The sequence below is a fragment of the Pinus tabuliformis genome, chromosome J, assembly GCF_031772625.1.
Source record: "Pinus tabuliformis cultivar Carrire ecotype Pingquan chromosome J, CPIR1, whole genome shotgun sequence".
NCBI lineage: Eukaryota > Viridiplantae > Streptophyta > Pinopsida > Pinales > Pinaceae > Pinus > Pinus tabuliformis.
In genome coordinates, this window is record NC_142295.1 from 1,106,244,594 (window position 1) to 1,106,266,038 (window position 21,445).

Sequence of the window (21,445 nt, forward strand, 5' to 3'; positions counted from 1 at the left end):
CATTTTGCATTTATCATTGTGCCAAATGATCATTTATAGAAGGAATTCCTAGGGATCCTGTGTTTTATGGTCAATTCCTTCATTAGTAAAAAGATTCTCGAGGTGTAAGATTTACGTTAATTATCATTGTTAGAAAATAAAAAAAGCTTTTTCTAATGTTGTCTGTCTCACGCTAACACACATGACCTTCCACCTTTGAACTTGGTATGATGCGACATGAAATATGTATATCTGTCAACAAAGGTTTTCCCATTATGTGAATTATTTCTGCAATGGCACTATGCTATCACACCCATGTCTACACCACAAACCCTATATAATAGGACATGAAATTTATTGTTGTTTGATGAAAAATATCCTTGTATATGGACTCTGTCAAACACGGGACCATGTCTCTAAACAAAAAAAAAAAATTCAACCATCCATTGTGCACCATCAATATTTATGTTAGTTAATGGGAAAAATACCATCCATGACTTTTTTCAACCTGTGTGAAACCTCGCACCTTAGAGCCCTACCAAAATTCAAACTATCATAACTCCTTATCCTTTTGGATTTTTTCAAAGTGCCTTATACAATTAGAAAGGTATTTTTGAGGATTATCCAACCATGTACTTTGAAAGAACACTTGAGTTGATATATTGCAAAAAAATTCCCCTCAAGGATAGGCATTTAAATAAATAGTATGCAAACACCAAAGACACATTAATAATAATTACTTTACATCAATGATAGTTGTCTTCTTGATCAACAATCTCCAACGAGCTCCCCTCAGCTTAACACTTCTTGAAATCAATGAAAACACTTTGCTCAATATAGATATTCAAGATGATTTTAATGTAATTGGAAAGACTACTCATTCAAAAAATCATAATATGGCTCATTGTGTAATATTAGAATCTATTGTAATCAAAACCACAAGGAAAGTTGTTCAACGTCACGAAAGACATTTTTTAAATAAACATAAAATAAATTTAAAAGTATTATATTGTAAGAGAAAATCTTGACAATTGAGGTGAAACAAATTAGTGTGTCTTCATTGGTAGGTTTCTTCATTCAAACATGAAGTTAATTGATGTTGTTAAGGAACTAGTACATTTTTTTTGGCATTAATATATTAGGCCTTCATCTAATAAAAAGGATATGCTAATTTTGACAAAAGGTTGTAAATACTGTCAATCCCATGTTAAACACTGCCTTGACATGAAATAAATATAACTCTATGAGAGATTCAAGAAGGAGGGCATGGAATTGAACTTATGCCAATTATCTTTTAAGAAATGAAAATATTGATATGTTATAATATGCATAGATGATGACACATGTTATTGTAGATACTTTGTAGAATTTGATTACTTTTACAACATAGATGTACATATAAATCGTGTTTTTCATCCTAACATTTGTTTGTATTACCCATACATACTATAACCAATTTCATCAATATAATTTATTCATAGCATCATGTGTCTAAGATCCTACAGACAAAAATATTATGACAAATATTCTTTATATGGGACATGCTCTAGGTGTAGTGTGTTTGCATTATTGTGCTACTACATTCATGGAAGTGAGGAGTATGAATTTTGGAGGATGATAGTAGATGTATAGATTCAATCCTATGAACAAGATAGTGGGAAAGGAAGAAAAATTATTGCATTGGTGAAGTCCCATGCAAGTTAAGGTAGCAATTTTTCTTACTACATTTCCAAAATTGACATGTCTTTTTTTATGACTTACTTTTGTGTAATTAGGTATGGGTATGTGATTTCAATAGGTATTTTATTATAAAAATATGATATATATGTTCAACATGTGCATGTAGCATGATTAAAAGATGAAAAAATTAGAATATGCAGGGGCACGTTTTCCCTTGTAACTATATTGGCAGTTGTGGATTTTTCTAAGAACTACACCCTTTAGCCATAAAATGAGATTAAGGGTTAATATTAAAATTTAAATCAAGTTAGAATAATGGTACATATCACGGTGCATAATAATAATGGTAGGAGGATAATAATTGAGACAAACTTCTACATAAGTGATGACATGTGCCATTAACTACATTATGTGCAATGTTGCTTCCAAATGTTCTATGATAACTTGAAGGATAGAAATATATAGACGTAACGACATTGAATTTGATCATATGGTTGTGTGGGCCCAAAAATTCCCATGTATTCCAATTCTTTAGTATATTTCACAAAATATACAATGTGCCCCATATACAGAACAACTTTGAGACTAGGCATGGGAAAGGTGAGCATGATGGGAGTGAAGCATGCATCAAAATTGCACTATAAAGTGAAGTAATTAATTCTAAAACAAATTTCCCCTTATTTGAGATCTAAAATTTACAAACCAACGCATTGTAAAACTCCTCATATTTAAGATGAAAAATCTATAGTCCATAGTAATTTCAAATATAGAAAGTGTGCAATGAACATCAACGGGGACAAGTCACGAACAAAGAAATTTTTGGGAAGTTTTCAATATAGATTAGTCAGATTCATATCATTGCAACACAATATAAGAAACTCGTGCATTTCATTCAGTTTGCAGCTTGTTTTCATGGAGCATGCAGTAGTTGTAGAAATAACTTGAAATTTGCAGCTGCTAATGAATTCAGACTAAAAACAACAGACACAAATTTATTCTAGTCAATCTGTGGAAAGGAAAACATAAAATAGAAATACATGCAATTGTTCAATCACAATGAGCACAATAATTTTACTGGGGAACCCAACTGTGAAAAATCCCTCCTTTGTTTGTATTATATCAAATGAGAAAATTGATCTATTATGATGATAGCTTCAATCCTTTAAGCTCAATCTACACTGTGATACTGATATCTTTCTCCTAATTCTGCTTTGGAAAATACTTAGTGAAATCTATCCCTCCTGATCCTCCTACTTCCTTGCACAATTCCTGAGGAAATTAGCTCCTAAAGAAAAGGAAAAGATCCTAATTTCTTGCACAATTAAAAAGAGAAAAGAATCACCTACTACATGCAAACATTGTATGCTCACTAGTATACAATAATGATTACTGTGATACCTTTTTCCTCCACTCAACTAGGCAATTCGAATTCCATTCATTACTAGGGATATTTTTAGTAAATTTACTAGTTAACTCAAAGATCAATGAGTTAAAAATAGTTACAACTACTCAACTGAACTCCTACTAACTCTATTCATGACTAGAGTTTAGATAAATGAGTTTCACTAACTATAACTCCATTAGATTACTAGATCTTAACAATCAAATCATGCACAACTCTACTTCTTTCCCACAAACTCGAATTAACTGACTTAACTAAGTAACTTGGACATGTCACTCCTGCTAACTACAACTCAAGTCATCTTGCTAATGTGGAAATTTTAATTTCTCCATTTGCCTTCAACACAAGTCAAATGAAGCCTTTTCTTGCTACAATTTAACACTCCCTCTTAGCAAGAAAATGGTTCTAAACCACCCTGTCTTGATCCTATGGAGCTCGAAACTTTCCTCTTGAGAAATCCTTTTTCAAAATGCTTTCATCCTATTCCTCTATGGGAATGTACTGTAACATGATGATCCTCCTCTGCACGCAATTTATCAGGTGATGGTACATGTTATTTGTATGCTTGGACCTTTCATTAAACAACGGATTTTCAGAGAGTTTGATACAACTCGGATTATCATAGTGAACCAATGCAGGCTCCGTCCCATGACTGAAGAGACCAACCAAGATCTTCCTCATACAAATAACCTCGCATGTTAGTTGACTAACATCCATGTATTCTCCCTTTGCTAACTTGAGTGCTACATATCTTTGCTTCCTGTTGTACCAAGAAATTGATGTTGTCCCAACATTGAAGATAGATCTTGATGTTCTCTTCTTGTCTGATGGACTCCCTACTCAATCTGCATCCGTGAAGCCTTGGAGCTTCACACCATCTATCTTCCTGTACCATAAACCAAAATCTACTATGCCTCTGAGGTATTTGTGAACATGTTTTTCTCATTTCCAGTGACGTTTGGTAGGTCCACCATAAACTGACTAAGTTGATTAGCTACAAAATAAATATCGGGCCTTGTGTTCATCAAGTACATCAAGAACCCCACCAACTGTCTGTAGGTAGTTCCATCTACTACTTCTCCTACATAAGCATCCCCATTCCTCTAGTTAGTAGCTAAAGGAGTGTCCACGGGCTCACAATCCCGCTCATGAAATCTCTAATAGATTTTAGAGGTGTGCTTCCCCTAACCAACAAATATTTGTCCATCTCCCTACAACACCTCCAAATGAAGGTAGTAGCGCATGAATCATGTATCCTTCATCTCAAACTCTCTTTCAAGGTTCTCCTTGAAAGAGTGGATCAACCTCTCATCTCCTAATAGTATCAAATCATATACATACGCGACTAAGATGAGAAAACTACCATATACCAAAATGTAGTAGACATTGGCATCTTCTTCACTCTTAGTGAAGCCCAATCCACCGAAATAGGAATCTATACAAGTGTACCAAGCATGAGGTGCCTCCTTGTGATCATAGAGGGCTCTCTTGAGTCTACAGACATGTGTCTCCTTGTCAAATGTCTCAAATCCTTCAGTTTTCTCAATGTAGATATCTTCCTCAACCATTCCATTAAGGAAGGCAGTATTAACATCCATTTGGTGGATATTCCACCCAAAATGTGCTTCCAATGTTAGTATGGTCTTGATAGAAGAGTATATTGTCATAGGGGAAAATGTCTCCTCATAATCAACTCCCTTCACATACTAGAACCCTTTGGCAAAAAATCTAGCTTTTTACTTCTCAACATTGCCATCAACTGCATGTTTCACCTTATACACCCACAGGGAGCTAATAAAAAATTTCCCTCAAGTCTGGACACAACCTCCCAAGGATCATTCTTCATGATGGAGTCATACTCCTCCACCATGGTATTTAACCACACTTGCTGGAAACTTCCTCCTTAAATGAGGAAGGTTCATAATCAATCAATTTTGTCAAGAGTGCCATATATCTAGTATATATGTCTGGTGATCTCCTTTTTTCTGCACAAGTATCTAGGAGCTCCAACCTGATCCCAAGCTTCCTGCACCAACCTATATGCCTCCCTAGTTCTCTTTGTTCCTTATCTGGAAGGCTCTGTGTGAGTGGGTGCCTACACTGGACTTTCTCTTTGCTCCTCCACATGTGGCTACTCCACAACATGTTGTGGATCTAACTAGGGCTCCTCCTTTGGAGCTAGAAGCTCCTCCTCTGATGGAATACTCATCTCTCACTCTAGAGAGCTTCTCATGGCATTATCCTCATCAAATTTTACATCTCTCCTCATCACAATCATCCCAAGTGAAGGAATATACACCCCGTAAATATGAGGTGTCTCTATGTATCATACAAAGAGCCCCGTCTCTATAGTAGGATCCATCTTTTTTCTGTTATATTTGGAGACATGACAATAGATCATGGATCCAAAAGTGAAAAAATGGGAGACATCTGGCTTGCTTCCAAATAAAGTTTCTTTAGGTGTGATCATTCCAAGAATTTTGTGAGGGTTCTTGTTTTGAAAATAAACAATTGTATTGCATGCTTCTACCCACAAGTATAGTGGAAGTCCTTGGTCATGCAACATTTTTCTTGCAACCCCTACAATGCTTCTATTTTTCCTCTCTATCACCCCATTTTGTTGTGTGTTGTGAGGTGCAGTAAAATCCCTTCAAATACCTTCCTTGGAACATATTTATTTGAAGGCACTGGACACATACTCTCCTCCATTATTGCTTCTCAGGGATTTAATTTTCTGTCCAGTCTCATTTTCAAATAAGGCTTTGAATTCAAAAAACTTTGAATAAACATCACCTTTATTTTTCATAAAATAGATCCAACATTTGCAGGAAAAAACATCTACAAAGATCACATATTAAATTTTCTTTGCAACTAAGAATGTAGAAATATCCACACAAATTTGAGTGAACTCGCTCCAAGATGGCTCCAACTCTACTATCTCGGCCATGGAAGGAGGATTTAACATATTTTACAGGAGTTCATCCCTTGCAAGCATCATGTTAATCAAAGATGCATTTTGGAAGTCTAGTGGTTATCTATTGCATTACTTTCAAAGCTCCATGGTGTAGGTGTCCCATGCACCTATGCCAGAGCTCTCCAACATCTCGTACCTAAACATGTTCTACCTTACCACACAATGCAATACATTTATCCACCTCTAGCTTGTAGATATCTTTAATCCAAACACTAATTTTTTCTACTTGTCCAATAACAACATGTTTCAGATAATATTTCTCCTTACTTAACACCACATTATATCCAAGATCTTTAAGTACAACCACAAAAACTAAATTTTTCTTCATACCAGGCACATACATTACATTCTTTAGGTCAATATGAGGGAATTCCTCTTAAAGGTGACAGTGTCAATCCCTTTGGTATTATACCTCCTGTCATCTCCAAGTTCAATGTGTAATTGTAGGTCCTTCTCCTCTAGGCTGATGAAGAACTCCTTATTTCCTGTCATATGAAAGGAAGCACCAAAATCTAAGTACCATACACTTCCTCATATAGTACTTGCCATGCACGCAATGAGGGCGAAATACAACTCGAATTGTGATGTGATAGCATCACCTCTTGCTGCTCCTGCAAAATTCTTACTGGATTTCTTGTGTGGAAACTTGGTTCCATTGTGTCCATACTCATGGCAGTAAAAAAATTGATTTTACTGAGGTCTTTCTTCTTGCCATGGTTTTGGCTAGATTTTTCCTTGCCTTCAACCTTATTACCTTTGGCTTTCTTTCCTTTTCCTTCAAAAGAAAAGTTTTCTTCCTCGTTAGTTTTGGATGTGAAACCTTCTCTAGTGTTTCTTTTAATCTCGTCCTGCACTAAATCAGACCAAAGTCTCTCCCATTCTGGGAGCTTGTCTCTTCCATTAACTGAATCTTGATAGTTTTGTCGATTTTAGAAGGCCAAGGAGTGCTAAGCTCACAAGTTCATATGATGGCACATTTTTTCCAACTCCCCCAAGTTCATCTCTCACCTGAGTGAATTTCGATAGGAATTGAACAAAAATTTCATTTTTACCCATATAAATGTTCATCAGCTTATCCCTCAATGCCAATTTCTTGGCATCATTGTTTCTTTGTAATAGATTTAGGAGATTTTTCCACATTGCAAATGGAGTCTCCTTTCCATGCAAATTCAAAACCACATGATCTCTAACTCCCTACAGGATAATACTCTTTTCCTTTTGTTGTGTCTTTCTTCCATTGTGCCAGTTGCTGAGAATTTGATGTTGTTGGTTTCAGAATATTAGTTTGTCTATACTCCAGTACTCCATTGTCATCCAACACAACTTCCATCCTTTCTTTCCAAGCACATAATTTTGAGGTGCTCTCCAATTCATACTCAAGCCTTAATCCATTGAAATACGTTGTTGCCACATTGAAGAAAATAAATAGACACAAATTTTCTATATAATCTATTTCTTGTCTACTAATGAATTCAGAGGGAAAAAAAAATAGACACAAATTTCTTCTACTCAATGTACGGAAAGAAAAACATATAATAAAAGTACATGCAATCATTTAATCACAATGAACATATTACTTTTACTAGGGAACCTAACAAGGAAAAAACTCTCCTCTGTTTGTATTATATCATATGAGAAAATTGATCTATTACAATTACAACTTCAATCCTTGAAGCTCAACCTGCACTACAATATTGATATCTTCCTCTTGAGTCTGCTCTAGAGAATATTTAGCCAAATCTAAGCCTCCTTCTCCTTCTATTTCCTTGCACAATTACTAAGGAAATTAGCACCTTAAAAATAAGAAAAGATCCTATTTTCTTTCACAATTACCAATAGAAAAGACTCACCTACACTCACTAGTATACAATAGTGATTACATTGATTCCCTTTTCCTCCACTCAACCAGCCAATTCGCATTTCATGCATGACTAGGTCTATTTTTAGTAAATTAAATAGTCAAATGAGAGACCAGTGAGCTAATAATAGTTACAACTAATCAACTGAACTCCTACTGACTCTATTATGGACTAGGACTCAGATAATTGTGTTTCGCTAACTATAACTCCACTAGATTTCTAGATCTTATCAATCAACTCATGGAAAACACTATTTATTTCCCATAAACTCAAATTGAATAACTTAACTATGTGACTTGGCCATGTCACTCCTATTGTCTACAACTCCATTTGCTGATGTGGAAATTTGAATTTCTCCATTTGACTAAAGCACAAGTCAAATGAAGCCTTTTCTTACTACAATTTAACAGTAGCAGTGAATGGGATGATTGTGAATCAATGGAATGGGTTGATGAATGGGATGATATATCACTTTTAGTATACTAAAATGTAATTTTTGAAACAATCTTACTAGAGGAGGGTGAATCAACCATTTCAATATATTATGGAAATATCTCTAATCTTATACAACGAGGTATAGATATTTCACATTGTATTTGAGTTTCGTTTTTTTTATTTTATTTAAGTATGTGATTAAGTCCTAGAAATGTTCATTTTACCACAAATTACCTTTTTTTAGGACACATCTATGCAGTTTTTTCCCAAAATAGAATGAATGTGGCACTAATTATTGGTTGACATGATGAATGCAAGGGAAGCAATTCCTCAATACATCATTAACTGGTGATGAAGCCAATGAATTTCCAACTAGGTCAATGTTATTAAAGGGTGAATATCTTCCACTAGATGGAAAATAAAAAAATATTGGTGGTATGTATTCATGGAGTATAGACTATGTGTAGTGGCGTATTGTTATACCCACTTAGTCAATGGTACAAAGTTTCAACTACAAAACATGTCTATGAGGATCTCGCACAAGGTATGCTTGATCTAGGTGGATATTGGTGGCCACCCACTAATTCCACTTGGAGCCCTACAAGTGCTTCTTTCAATTTTTCAGTTTCCTTAATTATAGCATAGTTTACTATTTTTAGCAGTTTTTTGGGTCCTAAACTTTCGGAGCTGTTTTGAGGCCCTAAACGACGTTTTTTGGGAAATATACCGTCAGTAATTTTCTATCAAAAAATCGTCTTTTCCATCGTAGTCCTCGGATAGATATTTCAAATGGGCTCTCATGCATGTCAAACGGAGATAATATGACCAATTCGCAACCCCGGGAAGTTGGCTATCCAACTCACCCCAACAGGGCCCACAAACTCTTGGTGTTACATCTCCTCGGGTTAGGGTTTGGTTGTTTAGGGTTTTCTCTTATTTTTGAATAATAAAAAGGCCCTTGAGCCTCATTGTAAGACAGTTTAGAGGCATGTAGCCACCACATCTTTGCTCAAAGATAAGCTGCCATCGCCCTAGTTGGTTTATTTCCATTACTGTTTGTAAGCATATTTCAGTATTTTACATTAATGAAATGAAGTATTATTTCCACTGCATATCTGTGTTTATGGCTATCTTTGTAATTTGTTGCGTTCCTATTTAAGTTCGGATTAGTGGTATCAGAGCGGTCTGCTTTTTCTTTGTTTTTCTTTGCATGTCCCCAACGAGGCCGGGATATAAGGAGTTAGGGCTTGAACTGGTCGAACCATTGCAAGACCAGCCTCACAAATCCCGACGGCCTCCCATGGCAGATGAGAAGAAAGATGAGGGGGTAGGAGATCCTATCAAAATCTTGCTCGAAGAAGCCCTCGAGTGACAACGGAACACGATGATGGACAACTTTGACCAGATCCTTTAGTGGCTACCCAGAAGCGAAGCATCGGCTTCCAGTAGCTACTCTGGAAACACCACACCCTTTAAGGTACAAGTTAATTTTGAAATCCCCATATTCGAGGGTCAAATAGACACAGATGCCGTAGATAAATGGTTAAATCTACTACAGGTTTATTTTTCTGTTCATGAATTTTCAAGTCGGGAAAAGATTGTTTTCCCTCTTCTCAAAGTAGCCCCCCACGTCAAGGATTGGTGGGAAACCTACTGCGAGCATAAGGATGAAAATACTAGGTCACTATTTTCAGCCGCACCCACCTGGAATTCATTCCAGGATGCCATTAAGGAGCAGTACTACCCCGTTGGAAGCTATGAGGATGAATACATAAAGTGGACCACGCTGAGGCAGGGAAGGGACCAAGATGTGCGAGAATTCACCAATATTTTCCATACCCTTCACACGAAGTTGGGTATCAAGGATTCGGAGCAGCATTTGATACTCAAATACCACGGCTGCCTGCACAAGTACATTTAGGAAGAAATAGAATTCCTGAACATCAACTCGCTCGGCACAGCATACCGATATGCCATCAAGGTCGAGCAGAAGTTTAAACAAAAGAAGCGAGACTTTGGATTTGCGAATCCGAAGCAAGGGAAAGGTGTCCCTAAACCATAAAACAAAGGACAAAGCCAAGGCGGGGTAGCCCAAGACAACTTGCCAAAGATGCAAGAAAAGAACAATGCCGCGAAGCCGAAAAAGGACACAGGAAAATGGAGTGAGTTCCATAAGAGCTCCACTCACAACACAAGTGAGTGTCGGGCCAAGTAGTCACTGGTGGCTGAGCTAAAGGTTTTAGAATTAGATGCATGTTCTGACTCCGAGTCAGAACCCGACAAGAGGAATGAAAAAGGGAAGCAGATCATTGATGCAGATCCCAACGCCACTGTTGCTACTGCCAAGATCCAGAAAAATGAACCCAAAGATCCAGAGGAGGAGGAGCGTCTCTTCCACTCCTAGATGTGGGTAAAGGGCTCCCCACTACAGTTCATTTTCGATAGCGGGAGCCAAAAGAACCTCATTTCGGTAAAGGTCGTGAAGCGGTTGGGCTTACCAACCACAGCACATCCACAACCGTACACCATCGGGTGGCTTCACCAAGGACGGGATCTTCACGTGAGCCAGCAGTGTCGCCTTCCATACAACATCAAGCCCTTCACGGATGAGGTATTGTGTGACATTGCTCCCCTTGAAGTTTGTGATGTATTATTAGGACAACCATACTTGTGGAAGCGACATGCTGTGTATGAATCAAGGCCCCGTGCTGTTATTATTACATTGGGAAATAAGTTGTACAGGATACCAGAGGTAGCACCGCCTACCGCCATCTCTTTGATTACTGCAAAACAATGCAGTAAGCTCATTTCCAAAACTAGGAAATTTTTTTTCCTGATGATACGCCCTCAAGGAAAGAAGAAGACGGTGGCCACAGTCTCCAGAAAGGGCCCCTCCACACGACAACTACAGATGGACAAGGTCGTGGAGGAGTACGAGGACATCTTCACCTCCCCCGCAGGGGTTCCTCTACACTGTCAGGTCAAGCACTCCATCGATCTGACCCCAGGTGCGCTGCTACCCAATGGACCATTTAACGGTGCTCCGTTTTGGAGAATGATGAAATCAAGAGGCGGATTCAGGAGCTGCTGCAGAAAGGTCACATCCGTCCGAGTTCATCACCTTATGGGAGCCCAATTGTGTTGCTACAGAAGAAGGATGGGACTTGGAGACTCTGAATTGACTATCAGGTGCTGAACAAGATCACTGTCCATAATAGGTACCTGATCCCGCAGATTGATGACCTCTTGGACCAACTAAAGGGGGAAAAATATTTCAGCAAGATCGATCTGAAGTCAGGATATCACCAGGTACCAATCAAACCGTCTGATGTGTGCAAGACTGCCTTCAAAGCCAAGGAGGGCCTTTTCAAATGGTTGGTTATACTTTTCGGATTGACGAATGCTCCTGCAACCTTCATGACGCTAATGGATGACATCTTGTGGCCATTCACCAACTCATTTGTAGTGGTATACTTGGATGACATTCTGATCTTCATCCAGAGTTGGGAAGAGCACCTCCACCACATCCGATAGGTTCTCCAAACACTGCAGCAACACAAGCTATGTGCCAATTTGGAGAAATGCACTTTTGGCATGACCCAAGTTCAGTATCTAGGATACATTATTGATGAACAGGGGGTGCATGTGGATCCAACCAAGATCCAAGTCGTTCGGGATTGGCCATCTCCAACCACTCTGACAGAGCTCCGCAACTTTCTAGGTCTTGCCAACTTCTACTGCACGTTCGTGTTGGGGTTTTCTCATATCACTTGGTCTTTGAGTCAAGTCACCAAGGGAGGAGCGAAAGCAAAATTTTTTTGGTCTGAATCTCAATAGAAGGCATTCATAGAGTTAAAACATCGCCTCTGCACAACACCAGTGCTCGCGTTACTAGTTTTACAACAACAATTTGAGGTCAAGACAAATGCCTCTGACTATGCTATTGGGGCAGTCCTTACTCAACATGGGCATCCAGTGGCATATCATAGTGAAACACTTTCAAACACAGTCTGAAAGTATCCCACTTATGATAAAGAGATGTATTCCATTATGTAGACCTACCGACAATGGAAGCATTACATTTTGGGGAAGGAAACAGTTATCCACAAAGACCACCGGCCCCTGCAGTTCATACAGACCCAAGGGAAATTGCAGAATGATCACCATTAGAAGTGGTCCACATACCTGCAATAGTTCCATATGAATATCAAGTATAAGAAGGGCAGCACCAATAATGTTGCAGATTGCCTCAGTTGACCACTGATCATGGCATTAACCACCGTGCTCAACTCTTGTGGGCATGAGACTTCTGATTGGCCACTACTCTACAAAAGCGACCCGGAATTCGGCCACACATACCAGACCCTCTTGAAGGGTCAGCATGTTCCAGATTTTCACCTCTAGGACAGCCTGTTATGCAACCTGGGTCACCTTTGTGTTCCTTCAAGCGAGCGTGCCAAGATGATTTGGAAAGCACACTACAGTCAGGTTGTTGGGCATTTTGGGGTCGAAAAAATAGTGGCAGTATTGAAGAAGTATTTCTATTGGCCGAATCTTTGACAGGATGTCGGGAAATACATCAGACCATGCACTGCCGATGCCATTGCCAAAGCGACCATCAAGAAGCAAGGCCTCTATACCCCGCTGCCTACCCCTAGTCGACCTTGGGAACACATCTCCATGCATTACATGTCAGGGCTTCCTTCCACTAAGCATGGAAATGATTGTGTTTTTGTGGTCGCCGGCAGGTTCTCAAAGATGGCTATTATGGCAACCTGCAAGAAGAATATCACAACAAAATTCACTGCTAAACTCTTCTTTGAACGAGTGTGGGTACACTTTGGGATCCCATAGTATATCATCTTAGATTAGGACAACAGGTTCCTTAGTACATTTTGGTCTAGTCTCTGGTCGATGCTGGACACCAAAATCACTAAGTCCACAGCCTTCCATCCTCAAACTGATGGCCAGACAGAGGTTGTCAACAGGATGATCGTACACATTCTGCGCATGTACAACTCAAAGCATCCACGCACATGGGACGAGAGCCTCCCCTATGTTCAGCACAACTACAACCGGGCTCTCCATAGCTCGACTGGCCACAACCCTTTTCAGGTGGGCTTGGGATTCTAGCCATTATGTCCCATCGATGTGGCCATGCAATTTGCAGCTACTCACATAGATTCTGCTCATGTCCAGTTCGAAACAGATAAGGAAAATAGATTCATTGAGCACGCCCAACGTATTCACCAGCAGGTCCATGACATTCTGGAGAAATCAAATGCTAAGTACAAGCAACGACATGATCAACATTGGGTTCTACACAAGTTTCAGGTGGGTGACAAAGTCTTTTTGCATTTGCAAAAGGAACACCTTACTGGAGCCTGTCAGAAACTCAGACCACTCTGATATGGTTCTTAAACCATTACCAAGGCTGTGGGAGACAATGCATTTGAGCTCAGCATTCCCCCATTCCTTCGCTTGCACCCAGTGTTCAATGTGGACCGCCTTCGGCCATACTTTCCACCATTACCAGACACGTCTGACATTGCAGAACAACTCACACCCACAGAGTTAAATCCAGATTGGATGGAACAAGTTACAATTGATCGGATCATGGACACACAGATCAAGCACACTCGCCAGCTGAATATCGAACTGTATCGAGTTGTCAAAGTAGGCCAACTCCTTGACCAGGCAAGCAGCTCACCGAGGACCAAGTTCAGTAGAAGTTCCCTCATCTCACGAAGGAACTCAATGCAATGGGGACCATTGCTTCCTAAGGGGGGAGGAATGATCAAGGTGGATATTGGTGGCCACCCGCTAATTCCACTTGGAGCCCTACCAGTGCTTCTTTCAGTTTCCTTAATTATAGCATAGTTTACTATTTTTAGCCGTTTTTCGGGTCCTAAACTTCCGGAGCCGTTTTGAGGCCCTAAACGACGTTGTTTAGGAAATCTATCGTCAGTGATTTTTCTATTAAAAAATCATCTTTTCCGTCGTAGTCCTCAGAGAGATATTTCCAATGGGCTCTCATGCACGTCAAACGAAGATAATATGACCAATTCGTGACCCCGAGAAGTTGGCTGTCCAACTCACCCCAACGGGGCCCACAAACTTTTGGTGTTACATCTCCTCGGAGTAGGGTTTTGGTTGTTTAGGGTTTTCTCTTATTGTTCAATAATAAAAAGGCCCTTGAGCCTCATTGTAAGACAGTTCAGAGGCATGTAGCCACCACATCTCCGCTCAGAGATAAGATGCCATCGCCCTAGCTGGTTTATTTCCATTACTGTTTGTAAGCATATTTCAGTATTTTACATTAATGAAATGAAGTATTGTTTCCACTGCATATCTGTTTTTATGGTTATCTCTGTAATTTGTTGCGTTCCTATTTAATTTTGTATTAGTGCTATCAGAGCAGTCTGCTTTTTCTTTGTTTTTCTTTGCATGTCCCCAACGAGGTCGGGATATAAGGAGTTAGGGCTTGAACTAGTCGAACCTTTGCAAGACCAGCCTCGCAAATCGCGACAGCCTCCCATCGCAGATGAGAAGAAAGACGGGGGGCAAGAGATCCTATCAAAATCTTGCTTGAAGAAGCCCTCGAGTGACAACGGAACGCGATGATGGACAGCTTTGCCCAAATCCTTCAGCGGCTACCCAGAAGCGAAGCATCGGCTTCCAGTAGCTACTCTGGAAACACCACGCCCTTTAAGGTACAAGTTAATTTTGAAATCCCCATATTTGAGGGTCAAATAGACGCAGATGCCGTAGATAAATGGTTAAATATACTAGAGGGTTATTTTTCTATTCATGAATTTTCGAGTCGGGAACAGATTGTTTTCGCTCTTCTAAAAGCAGCCCCCTACGTCAAGGATTGGTGGGAAACCTACTGCGAGCATAAGGATGAAAATACTAGGTCACTATTTTCAGCCGCACCCACCTGGAATTCATTCCAGGATGCCATTAAGGAGCAGTACTATCCTATTGCAAGCTATGAGGATGAATACATAAAGTGGACCACGCTGAGGCAGGGAAGGGACCAAGATGTGCAGGAATTCACCAATATTTTCCATACCCTTCGCACAAAGTTGGGTACCAAGTATTCGGAGCAGCATTTGATACTCAAATACCATGGCTGCCTACACAAGTACGTCCAGGAAGAAATAGAATTCCTGAACATCTCCTCTCTCGGCACAACATAACGATATGCCATCAAGGTCGAGCAAAAGTTTAAACAAAAGAAGAGAGACTTTGGATTTGTGAATCCAAAGCAAGGGAAAGGTGTCCCTAAACCACAAAAAAAAGGACAAAGCCAAGGCGGGGTAGCCCAAGACAACCCGCCAAAGCTGCAATCAAAGAACAATGTCGCGAAGCCGAAAAAGGACACAGGAAAATGGAGTGAGTTCCATAAGAGCTCCACTCACAACACAAGTGAGTGTCGGGCCAACAATGTTGGCATTATGAGTCAAGTGTTGTCCTTGATGGCAACTCACTCAGAGGTTGGTACAGGTGATGGCAACTTAATCAGAGGACAGATCTTAGTATAGCAGGCCAAGAAAGTTCATACACGCAGGTTCATTAAGCCCAAGTCGCGTATACAAGCAGGTTCACTATATACCAAGTCGCGTATACGCAGGTTCGCTATATACCAAGTCGCGTGTACATGCAGGTTGGCTTCAGTAAAAGAGCATGTATGTGGAAAACTTATCTTTGGTCCGTGGCGGTTATTCCTTGGAAGTTGTGCTTATGATTTTGTACCATGGTGTCTCGATGGACGTGTTGATCCCTAGTATTGAGTTGATGGTATTGGGTTACTATGGTTTTGGACCGTGGTATTGTGAAGGACCTAAAGCTACATAAGGAGAAGGATCATTAGGCCAAGGAGTGTGAATGTGTGTGTGTGATGAAGATCTGAGGAAGAGTGAGATCCAAAATGCAGGTTATGGGCTGGTGATCTGAACCAAGGTTTCACTCATGTGGAGGATGATGAATGATGGAACGAGATCTCAAGGCTTGGAAGGATTATCTCCCTATGGTATGACTGTGGATAGACTAGATCTGTTGACGCATGTTTATTGTTATGGTCTGGGTATGTTTTGATGTCTGATATAGCTGCGGAGTTAAAAGTTAGAATTTGTAGATCTGTACGCGGGTTGGTTTTGGTAAAAGAGCGTATACACGCAGGTTGGGTTCATCCAAGTAGCGTATATAATGTGAAGTATGATATTTGAAGATGGAGCTAGATCTGGTTGTTGCTATGTTGTCTGGTTGTTGTTGACAGGGTTACAGTGATTCAGAATTGGGTGTTTCAGTGATTGATGATGTAGGTTGTACTACAATGGTGATTGTCTTATGGATCCAGTATGAAAATGTATGAAACGTGGTCCCGGAAAGATCGTAGGCCAGCACCTACGTACTGGTAAACATATCAGCCAATACAAGAGCCAGGGGGTTGTAGCTCCCTTCCAGTAGCAGCTGGAAAACGAGTAAAGGTTGGAGCATTCTGTAGGTAGGCACCTACGTACTAGTAAATGGATCGGCTAGTACAAAAGCTAAGAGGGTTGTAGCCCTCTGCAGGTTGTAGCCTGCGTGCTGGTAAAGGACTGCACCAGTACATTGTAAAACAAGTTTCTTATTAAAGAAGAAAGAGACGAATTGCAGCAGGTGGTTTTCACCCACATTGGGTTTCCACCTTATATCATGGTGTTCATGTGTGTGCCTTATGTGTGATGATCTGTTCTGTTATACTGCACCTGTTTACTGTTAATATGGTTAATAATGTTCTGATGCATTTACTGAAGATAAGCTAACTGAATCATAAGATCTCTGAATATACGCTAGTTGCTTTAGACACAGTCGCGTGTACACGCGGGTTCACTTAACTGATGTCGCGTATATGTTTCTGAGCATGAAATTGAAAAGTTTTATTGATCTGATAATACTGATTCACCCCCCCCCCCCCCTCTCAGTATTATTTCCAACAATTGGTATTAGAGCAGGTCCTTCAGAGAAGCTTGATCGCTTGAAGGCGATTCGTAGAACAATGGGGAAGAAAGCACGTCAGAAGAAGAAGATAGCTCAAAGGAACAATGAAAACCTGCCGTTCAGTGGAAGCAAGAATTCAGATCCTGAATCACCTCAGATTGAAGATGGACAGGAAAATGAAGCATCAGATCAAATCATAGATCAACAAGATCTACCTAGCAAAAGGGAGAATGCCCTCAAAGAAGAAATCATCAGATTAGAAGATCAGTTGGAATGTGCCTCCAGAATTCGACAAATGCTGCTAGCACTGAATAAAGAGCAAGAAAACGAGATCCTCAAACTAAGGCATCAGTTGGATGAAGGAAGGAAAGCTGAAGAGACCTTGAAGAAGCAATGTCTTGAAAAAGAAGAACAACATCAAGTTGAGGTAAATATCTTGAAAAGCAAATTAGAAGAAAAGGATAAGCTTTTACGATTTCAAGATAGCTCTAAAGTCTTGGATGATATTCTTAGTAGTCAAAGATCCCCTGCTATCAAAACTGGACTTGGTTTTCATGAGTCTATTGAAGGTGAATCTGGTTCACAAAGTAAGACAAGAATCTCTAATACAAAATCTGAAAGGCTCTACAAGGAGATGAAAGGATAACCCCATCAACAATCAAGGAAAGAGACTCCTCAAAGAAAATCTTTTACTCCTCCCATGAATAATGTTGAATGTTATGTATGTCATAATCTTGGACATGTTGCAGCCATATGTAGAATAAGAAGGTTTCAAGACCATCATGCAGAAAGATCATCACATTCAAGGTACTTTAATGGATATTGCTTTTCTTGCAATATGTTTGGCCACAAAGCTGATGATTGCTACAGGAGGAATATGAAACATGTAAGATGCTATGCATGTAACAAGTTTGGACATAAAGCAAGAGATTGCAGAAACAAAGCTCATGATAAGAAGAAATCATCAACATGCTTGAAGATATGGAAGAAGAAGGAAGTTCAGTCAGAAAAATATGGCACAGCACAGGGTACTCAGCACAGCACAGACATAACAGACTCAGGGGGAGCTGAAGGTGTAAAACTTCAATGTTCTAATTCTCATACGCAAGTTTCATGAAGGAAAACCGCGTATATACGCGAGTTTCACACTGCAAAGTCGCGTATATGTCAGTTTGTGAAAAAGCAGTGGGGACAGACTCAGAAAAGGGGTCTGATATGATCCAGTCCAATATATAACAGTTACAGTCTACTGAGGATGTCTGGAAATGTCTTGATACTTATGGCACAGGCTTAGGGGGAGCATATACTTCAAATAATGCATTGTTGGCATTATGGTTAGAAGTTGTTGAAGCTAAATGATACATCTTGCTGTTTGATCAAAGGAATTGCAGGCTGATGCTTATGGTACAGATCATGATGCTACTGGTGGTTTTCATAAGTCTTGGTCTAGATATTTCATCACTATGTCATGTATCTCTTTTGTGATATCTCTTTTATGATGTCAAGGTCATGTAACGGCCTATGTTGGTTTCCCCACTATGCCTGGGATGAATGATGAAATGTTCATGTATTATCATGAGTAAACTCTTAATGTATCTCCACATGGTTAGGTGGATGAGTCAATATTGGTATATCCCTACTAGGTTGGGTGATGAATGTATGTATTGAGTCTTTTGGTGATAGGAAGGTCTTCTATGATGTATAAGTCTTTGTTCTTCTTGAAGAACATCTTTAGCAGATCTTGCCTACAGTCAAGGGGAGCATGAACAGCACAATTCAGCAAGAGCAGGATGGATAGATTGGTACACTTTGGCATACACAAAGGGGGAGCACATTTGGAGATTTCAGCAGGTACTCAGGGGGAGTATGGACAGCAGAAGGTATACCAAAGAAGAGAATATCTTGGTCCACCCTTTGCCCTTGATGTCAAAGGGGGAGAGTGACTTGGTGTGGTGGTTGCCATCAAGTCCAAAGGGGGAGATTGTTGGCATTATGAGTCAAGTGTTGTCCTTGATGGCAACTCACTCAGAGGTTGGTACAGGTGATGGCAACTTAATCAGAGGACAGATCTTAGTACAGCAGGCCAAGAAAGTTCATACACGCAGGTTCATTAAGCCCAAGTCGCGTATACAAGCAGGTTCACTATATACCAAGTCGCGTATACGCAGGTTCGCTATATACCAAGTCGCGTGTACACGCAGGTTGGCTTCAGTAAAAGAGCGTGTATGTGGAAAACTTATCTTTGGTCCGTGGCGGTTATTCCTTGGAAGTTGTGCCTATGGTTTTGGACCATGGTGTCTCGATGGACGTGTTGATCCCTAGTATTGAGTTGATGGTATTGGGTTACTATGGTTTTGGACCGTGGTATTGTGAAGGACCTAAAGCTATATAAGGAGAAGGATCATTAGGCCAAGGAGTGTGAGTGTGTGTGTGTGATGAAGATCTGAGGAAGAGTGAGATCCAAATGCAGGTTATGGGCTGGTGATCTGAACCAAGGTTTCACTCATGTGGAGGATGATGAATGATGGAACGAGATCTCAAGGCTTGGAAGGATTATCTTCCTATGGTATGACTGTGGATAGACTAGATCTGTTGACGCATGTTTATTGTTATGATCTGGGTATGTTTTGATGTCTGATATAGCCGCGGAGTTAAAAGTTAGAATTTGTAGATCTGTACGCGGGTTGGTTTTGGTAAAAGAGCGTATACACACAGGTTGGGTTCATCCAAGTAGCGTATACAATGTGAAGTATGATATTTGAAGATGGAGCTAGATCTGGTTGTTGCTATGTTGTCTGGTTGTTGTTGACAGGGTTACAGTGATTCAGAATTGGGTGTTTCAGTGATTGATGATGCAGGTTGTACTACAATGGTGATTGTCTTATGGATCCAGTATGAAAATGTATGAAATGTGGTCCCGGAAAGATCGTAGGCCGGCACCTACGTACTGGTAAACATATCAGCCAGTACAAGAGCCAGGGGGTTGTAGCTCCCTTCCAGTAGCAGCTGGAAAACGAGTAAAGGTTGGAGCATTCTGTAGGTAGGCACCTACGTACTAGTAAATGGATCGGCTAGTACAAAAGCTAAGATGGTTGTAGCCCTCTGCAGGTTGTAGCCTGCGTGCTGGTAAAGGACTGCACCAGTACATTGTAAAAGAAGTTTCTTATTAAAGAAGAAAGAGACGAATTGCAGCAGGTGGTTTTCACCCACATTGGGTTTCCACCTTATATCATGGTGTTCATGTGTGTGCCTTATGTGTGATGATCTGTTCTGTTATACTGCACATGTTTACTATTAATATGGTTAATAATGTTCTGATGCATTTACTGAAGATAAGCTAACTGAATCATAAGATCTCTGAATATACGCTAGTTGCTTTAGACACAGTCGCGTGTACACGCGGGTTCACTTAACTGATGTCGCGTATATGTTTCTGAGCATGAAATTGAAAAGTTTTATTGATCTGATAATACTGATTCACCCCCCCCCCCCTCTCAGTATTATTTCCAACAATTGGTATCAGAGCAGGTCCTTCAGAGAAGCTTGATCGCTTGAAGGAGATTCGTAGAACAATAGGGAAGAAAGCACGTCAGAAGAAGAAGACAGCTCAAAGGAACAATGACAACCTGCCATTGAGTGGAAGCAAGAATTCAGATCCTGAATCACCTCAGATTGAAGATGGACAAGCAAATGAAGCATCAGATCAAATCATAGATCAACAAGATCTACCTAGCAAAAGGGAGAATGCCCTCAAAGAAGAAATCATCAGATTAGAAGATCAGTTGGAATGTGCCTCCAGAATTCGACAAATGCTGCTAGCACTGAATAAAGAGCAAGAAAACGAGATCCTCAAACTAAGGCATCAGTTGGATGAAGGAAGGAAAGCTAAAGAGACCTTGAAGAAGCAATGTCTTGAAAAAGAAGAACAACATCAAGTTGAGGTAAATATCTTGAAAAGCAAATTAGAAGAAAAGGATAAGCTTTTACGATTTCAAGATAGCTCTAAAGTCTTGGATGATATTCTTAGTAGTCAAAGATCCCCTGCTATCAAAACTGGACTTGGTTTTCATGAGTCTATTGAAGGTGAATCTGGTTCACAAAGTAAGACAAGAATCTCTAATACAAAATCTG